This window comes from Artibeus jamaicensis, unplaced genomic scaffold (genome assembly GCF_021234435.1).
Source record: "Artibeus jamaicensis isolate MK-2021 breed Jamaican fruit bat unplaced genomic scaffold, CSHL_Jam_final contig_3126, whole genome shotgun sequence".
Lineage (NCBI taxonomy): Eukaryota > Metazoa > Chordata > Mammalia > Chiroptera > Phyllostomidae > Artibeus > Artibeus jamaicensis.
This window is the reverse complement of record NW_026521723.1, coordinates 5,210,571-5,218,431: the sequence shown is the minus strand read 5'-3', so window position 1 is coordinate 5,218,431 and position 7,861 is coordinate 5,210,571. Positions and strand designations below refer to the sequence as shown.

General features: G+C 36.6%; 1 pseudogene; it reads right to left on the bottom strand.

The window, feature by feature from the left end:
• Window positions 1–610: 610 nt before the first annotated feature.
• On the bottom strand, window positions 611–2,882 carry LOC119051907 (40S ribosomal protein S8-like; annotated as a pseudogene).
• Window positions 2,883–7,861: the final 4,979 nt, after the last annotated feature.

Genomic DNA, 7,861 nt, shown 5'->3' with positions numbered 1-7,861 from the left:
CCTATACTTGTGTAATATATATTAAGAGCTACTGGTAGGGCATTTTTTAAAGTGTGTGAATTTGTATTTGCTTAATTGTAATGAGTTGTTAGGATATAATTCTGTAGGCCTGGGTGCTGAAACATGACTAAAACATTAAAGAATCCTATCAGTTGCCTTAGGCAGCTAATAAATATGACCATTAGATAGTCCAATGAGATACGGTGGGATGCAAGGCCTGATCATCATGGTGTTTTATGCCTGTACAGCTGCTTTTATCATGAGAGCATGAAAGGCTCTGTGGTCACTCACTAACTGATCGCCACACTCTCTTTATGGGCTATGTTGCTGGTATTTATTTATTGTTCCTCCAGTATCTAGTCATTTTTCAAGAGGCCAACATTTTAATCTATCTCTTTTGGCTGCAGTAACTTCATGGCTTGAATCTATGATACTGAGTTGAACTATAATATTTAGAAACTCATGGCTATAGTCATATTCATCAAAAGTTTGATTACTAACCCTATGCACTCTTTCTTTACTTTTTAATATTAGGTTTAACTTTGTAGCTTTGCCAAGGTCTTCTGATTTCTGTCATCATGGAACTGTGATTGGCAGTGACCTTTAAAGTTTAGGGTTCTGATTCCAAACATGAATTCTCTTCTTGCATCCCCCGAACGATGGGCACTGGGCCAGGATCACAAATCAGTACTCTGGAGTTTGCCACGAGAAAGCACCAGTTCGAGTCTCTACCAGATGAACCTGGTGGGGTTATCACAGAGTTTTTTAAGATCAGCTTTTCTGTTAAGGGACAGCTTGAATGGTTATAGTTTTATTTTCACACCAAGGTAAAATGTCTCTCTCAGGGGCCTTAACATGGCCCTAAGAATTAATAGAGTATGTAGCTTCTACTCTTTGGGCACTTTTAATGACTGACATGTTTTCTCTAGGCTTCTATGTTCTGTATTTTCCATGCTATATATTTTCATGTTCTCCAATCACAAAATATGGACACGGTGCCCAGATGTCATGGACCACCTTCACCAATGTCTTCTCCTGATATCCACCATTGTCTTAAATTGTTGCTGCTAGAATTAAACATGGTGGTGGTCAGGCAAAAACAGTAACACCTAACATTTTTCTTTCTGTAAAGTAGGGCTGTATGCTGTTTATATGCATTATGTATTTACATTTTTGAAAAATTAAACATTTTAAGATAATAGATTTTACCACATGCAGTTGTAAGAAATGATGCAGACAGAGCCACTGCACCCTTTACTTAGTTTTCCCCAATGATGATATCTTGCAAAACTGTAGTATATTATCATAACCATGATGTTGACATTGGTGCTATTGTTCTATCTTATTCAGGCTTCCTCAGTTTTATGCCTTATTCAGGCTTTATTTGCACTCCTTTTGTTTGTGTATTGAGTTCTCTGCAATTTCATCAAAAGTGTATGTTTGTCCACCACCACAGCTGAGATACTGAACATTTTCCTCACCAGAAGGATTCCTCTGTTGCCCTTATATAGAAACATCCCTGTCTTACTGCCTTCCCTTTTGGACCCCATCCTGGATTCCTGCCAACCACTAATCTATTGTCTATTTCTATTATTTTACCATTTCATGAATGTTAAATAAGTGGAATCACACAGTATGTAAACTTTTGAGGACTGGCTTTTTTCACTAAATAAAACTTTCTGGATAAACTCTCAAATTATATGCATTAGCTGTCCATTCTTTTTTATTTTGAAGAAGTATCGTATGGCATTAATGCCTTGTAATTTGTTTAACTAATAATCCATTGAGGGACATCTTGGTTGCTTTGAGCTAACATGAACATGAACAACTGTGTTCAGTTTTTTTTTGTGTGTGTGTGAACATCTGTTTTTATTTCTCTGAGGTAAATGCCCAAGAACGCAATTGCTGGGACATGTGGTAATTGCATATTTAGGTTTTGAAGAAACAGCCAAACTGTTTTTTAGAGTTTCACACCAGTAATATATAGGTGATCTAGTTTCTCCATATCGTTTCCAGTTTCTGCATATCCTTTGGTGTTGTGATTATTCTTAAAAGTTTTAATGATTTGATAGGTATGTAATGATATCTTACTATAGTTTTAATTTACATTTCTTTAGTGGCTAATGACTTGCACATCTTTTCATATGTTAATTACCATTTATATATTCTTTTTATTGAAATGTCTGTGCACATCTTTGCACATTTTCTTTTTTTTATTCTTTAATTGCAGTGGTCCCCATTTTCCCCCATTGTTCTTCTGTGCCCTACCCATCCCACTTGCCATACTCAACCCTCCCACCTCCTGTTGTCCTTGTCCATGGGTCCTTTATACAGGTTCCTTGACTTGACCCTTCCCCTTCTTTCCCCGTTAGAACTCCCTCAGCTAGAACTCCAGCTCCTTTTCCTCCAGCACACAGCCATCTGCTTGGTCACATGGGCCTGCCCTTGGACCAATGTATGTAAGAAGCTCACCTGTTGGAACTGCTCTTCTGCAAGATGGCTGATGTTGGCGTTCTTTTTCCTTTCATCATATTTTTTTCTGAATCTTCTTTGATCATTTGTTAAAATCTCTTCCTCCTCTGGAATCAGTTTGGCCCCCTTCTTTCTGCTCAGGGGCAGTGCCTAGTGGGACTTGTAGCACTGTTGGTATAGTCTGTTGTCAATGAACACAATGCTGTTCTTCACTAGAGTCTTGGTGTGGACCAGTTTGTGGTTGGATGCATTTTAGATGACATTAATAATCCTTATTTTGCATGTACAAAACTCCAAGGGGAGAAGTTGCCCATTTCTAGCTTAAAAGCACAGTACGTCTTCTTGCCTCCCTGCATGTGGACTGTATTTATGTGGTAGGGGCCAATCTTAGTGTTGGCAAAAGCGTGGTGTTACTGCCAGCACTTTTGCCCTGTCTTATCGTGATTGTGCCAGTTGTCCCAAGAGATGCCATGTCTCGTCACTGGCTGGAAAGAGAGCTCAATTGCTTGATTGATTATATGGCCATCTGATTATCCACTTCACCTTCATATTAATTTTGTCATTTGTGGTATTTAAGGAATTGGTACATTTTATCTTAGTCATTGAATATATAAACATAAAGCTGTTTGCAGTACTCCTTTATATTTTTAAATGGCAATGGTACATTTTAATCTTAATTGTTGAATATATGAATATAAAGTTGTTTGCAGTATTTTTATATTTCTAAATGGTAATGGTACAGTTTATCTTAATTATTGAATATATGAGTATAAAGTTTGCAATATCCCCCATCCATCTTTTAAAGGGCTTTAGGATCTGTTGTGGTATCCTCTGTTTCATTCTTTATATTGGATTTATGGATTTGTGCATTATCTCTTCTTTTTTTATCTTTGTAAGTCTTGCTAGAGGTTTACAAGTTTCATTAAAATACATTTTGAACTGTCCTGACTGGTATGGCTCGGTTGGGCGTTGCAGAGAGAAAGGTGGCTGATTTGACCCCAGTCAGGGCACGTCCCTGGGTTTCCCATGAAGTCCTAGGTCGGGGGACCATGTGAGAGGCAGCTGGTCGATGTTTCTCTCTCACATTGACGTTTCCATGTCTCTTTCTCCCTTCATCCCCTCTCTCTAAAAATAAATAATAAAATCTTAAAACATTTTTTTGAGCTAGTGGCTTTCTTTCCTCATTGATTTTCTCTATTGTTTTTCTGTTCTCAATTTTATATATTTCTGCTCTTTATCTCCTTTTTGCTTTTTAAGGGCTTATTTTTGCCTTCTTTTTCTGGTTTCTTGAGGAAATAACTTCTGTTCTTAATTTGAGACCTTGTCTTTTGTAATATAAACATTTAGTACTATGAATTTTCCTCTTAGCAATACTTTAACTATATCCTACATATGTTAATTGTTGTATTATCATTTTCATTTAATACTTCGTATTTTTCAATTCCTTCGAGATGTCTTCTTTAGCTTATGGATTATTTAGAAGTGTGCCATTTAATTAGTAATTTATCATTTTCTTCAAGGGAATTTGTAACTTCTTGGTGAAGTGCTTTTTTAAGTCACTATTTTTGGGACATTTTTATGTTCTTTGTATTCAGTTTCTCCTTACTCCTCTCTCTTTTTAAAGAACTATAGTTTGTTGAGGTATTTTTATGACGGCTGCTTTAAAACCATTGTCAGCTTTTTCCGACCTCTAATTCACCTTGGTGTTTGTGTCAGTTGATATTTTTTTCTTATCAAGTTGTGAATGAGAAATTTTTAATTTTATTTTCACTGTATTCTGGACATACTGATTATCATGTTAGGAGATTCTGGGCCCTATTTAAATTTTTATTTTAGAAGCAGTCATCCTGTTCAAGTTTAACCTGCAGGTCCTGGCCTACTATTTTGGGTTGTGGCAAACTTCTGGTGGAAGTTTCATTTTCAGAGTTTTGGTGGTGCTGTTTTTATTTATTTAATGTCTGGTGCAGCCCCGGCTTCCAGGGCTTCCTGATGGTGCTGCACGGAGCCGCAGGGAGTGTCCCCAGTCCAGACTCCCTGCTGCCTCCAGCCGGGAGGAGGGAGTCTCTGGCCCTTGAAGAAGATAAGTACTTCCTACGCCAGGCAGTTGTTGTTGTCCCTGTTGGTGCTACCCGGAGGAAGGGATTCACTAGCCTGTGGGGGCCAAGGAGCTTCCTGAGTTGGCCACTTGATGTGGTGAAATTCCCCGCTCCGAGCACTGTCTGATCAGGGTCCAGCAGAGAAGGAGTGCTTTCTCTGACCTTTTATTGTTAGTGAGGTTTCCAACCAATCTCCCATTATTGCTGGGCTTACCTGGTAGTATTGTTGGAACTTCTGTAGCTCTCGGGAAAATGAGACTATTTGGGTTAACTTCTACTAATAGGTTGGGTGTCAGAAAATTCCAAGGCCCATGTGTCTTCTCCTGTTGAGTTAGACATCACGAGAAACCCAGCTGCTATATTCCTCCAGTCCTGCTTTCCATAGTCAATCTATCTTATTTCCACATCTCAGGGTTTTCTTTTTGTTGCCTCTTTATTATTTATAGGATATATGTTTGTTCTTAGAGGGCACAAACAAGAAGAAGTGAGTCTATGCCATCTTGTCTAGTACGCACTATCTATTTCAGTTCTGGGAATTCCCCTAACATACAGGAATAATTGCCTTCCTGCTCTGCCTGCCATAATTAGATCCCTAATTGGTTATCCCTCCCTAATTGGTGTTATGGCCATGAAAATGTTTTGTAAATTCTAAAGGAAGATATTATTATTATATTGACTTGTAGTCCAGTGAAACTTAACATCATACTTTTATTTTAGAAAGACTGTATTTTGTGTTGTTTCTATTGATTATCTTTTTTTTTCTTGTTTATCTCAACAGTCTGAGTCATTTTTGAGCTTTTTTTCCAAGTTAAAGTAAAATCTCATAGTTTCTGGAATCATTATATCCATTTAATGGTCCCAGCAATTTAAGCAAACCAAAAATTTGCTTATATTTCATCATTTGAGATATTTAAAAACTACATGACAGCCCAAATCTGTAAGTTGCTCAGGGGTTGGTTCATCAATGGGTGATATATTCATATAATGCCAAAGGACTCAGCAATATAGAACAGTGAACTACAGACAGAGAAAAAATGGCTGAATTTCAAAAATGTTAAGCTGAAGGAAAGCCTTACATAAAGAGGACATACTGTATGTTTCTGTTTATATGAAGTTCTATTGTAGGAAAAACTAATCTTGGTGAAAAAAGAATCAGAAAAAAACTTTATGAATTGTGTATCCTATGCTTTGACATATAATGTTAACCTTGGGACTTGTATCTTTCAGACGTGCCCTTATTTCATTATGTACATGTCCGTTTTTATTTAACAGTCCCAGACTATTCTTTCTTTTGATAGTATTTTATAGAGGTTTCAGTAGTATCATTCATTTCATTGGTGAAATGAAAGAAAAATAGGAGTTGAATAGGTCTTTGTGATTTGTTAACATTGTACCATTTTCTCCAAAAATGGGTCTATTCATCCTTATACCTTCATTTACTCTGAATATAAGTTTTGTTCTTTATTATGTTCTCTATCATTTTTATTCCAAAGTCTTTTTTTTCTTGCTGGGTCACACAAGTCTTGCTAGTGCTCCTAAATAGAAAAATTTTGACTATTGTCTTTATTTAAGAAGTACAGTTGTTTCTTTCAAATGTCAAAGTAGCACTATTTCATATAGATTATCTTTGTATTATGTGTTTTCCATCATATATAATAATAAAAATGATTGATTTTTCCATCACAATGGAGTCCCTTTGGATAGCTCTGTGTCTATGTGTGTTGATGAATTTTGTTTTTAATTCATTTGTATGACTTTGTCCTTTTATTCCTTTGTAATCAAGAATGTATTTTTAATGCAGCTGTCTGGTGTAGGGGTAAAATTAGAATTGATCTACTAGTTCTGTGAGATTTGAACCCAGACAGCCTCAAAGCCATGTCTGGACTGAGATAGCTAGCTACTGAATCACAGTATGCAGAATGCTTTCAACTGGTTGGGCTGTACCATGGGTTAGGAGGTCTCCCCTCCCTGCTCCTTTTTCCATGTATAGAGCATTATTTCAGTTTCTGAGTACTGGACTCAATACTTTCTCACCTATTCACTTTTAGGAATACATGGTCACAAAAGAGGTGTTCATTACCTATGATTACCTTAGATAAAACTTATTTTCTTGATCGCTCTTATTTTTAGATACACCCTATAGCCCATGGGTATTTCTCATCCTTACTTTTCATATGAACAAACATACCTTCACTATTTTTACTATTCTTCTCTATCTCCTTCCATTTATGTGAACAATAACTATCTTGTCTAATGACTATCATTGTAATTGGAATGCATCCTAACTTCACAACTATGTAGCTTAGCTTTGTGACCTTGTGCAAGTTAGTTACGGTCCTTCAGAATACATTGAAAAGATGATGGTTTAGTTTTTAGATTGACGACAGTTAAAACTGATCTAATTATATTGAGTTTTATCTGACGTGGAGCCCACACCATAGGCATCACCCAGTGGTGTTTTCCTTCTCTCCCTCTGTTTCTCCTTCCTCTCCTTCCCTATTTTTTAAAATTGATATGTAATTCACATATCTTAAAATTCACTCTTTTGAAATGTACAGTTAATGATTTTTTGTATATTCACAAGGCTCTGTAACCATAACCATTATCAAATTTTAGAACATTTTTATTACCCCCCAAAGAAATCCCATACCCATTAGCATTAACTCTCGGTTTCCCCTCCCACCGGCCCTCAGCAGCCACTAATCTACTTCCTGTCTCTGTGGATTTGCCTATTCTGGGCATTTCACAAAATATATGGCCTTTTGTATCTGACTTCTTTCATGTAGCATAATGTTTTCAAGGTTCATCCATCTTATAGATTACATATGGTATATAACATGCATCATACTTCATTCCTTTTTGTAGCTTTATATATTCCATTCAGTGGAATGTGTATTCTGTGCTTTATTTAGTTATTTATCAGTTCATGGATATTTGGGTGGTTTCTACCTTTTGGCTTTCTGCTGCTCCAAACATTGTACAGGGTTTTGTGTGAACATGTTTTAAGCCTCTCAGTCGTGTACCTGGTAGAACTGCTGGATCGTATGGAAGCTCTGTGTTGAACTTTTTGAGGAATTGTCAAGTTGTTTTCCAGAGAGGCTACACTCTTTTCACTGCTGGCAGTGTATAAGGGTTCTGACTCTTTTCTACATTCTTGCCAGAGTTCTAATTTTAAAAACCCATAGCAATCTTTATGAGTGAAGTAGTGTTTCACTGTGGTTTTGCTTTGTATTTATGTAATGACTATAAGCTCATTTTCCTCCTTTTTCAAATATATTGCATTATTAACTGTG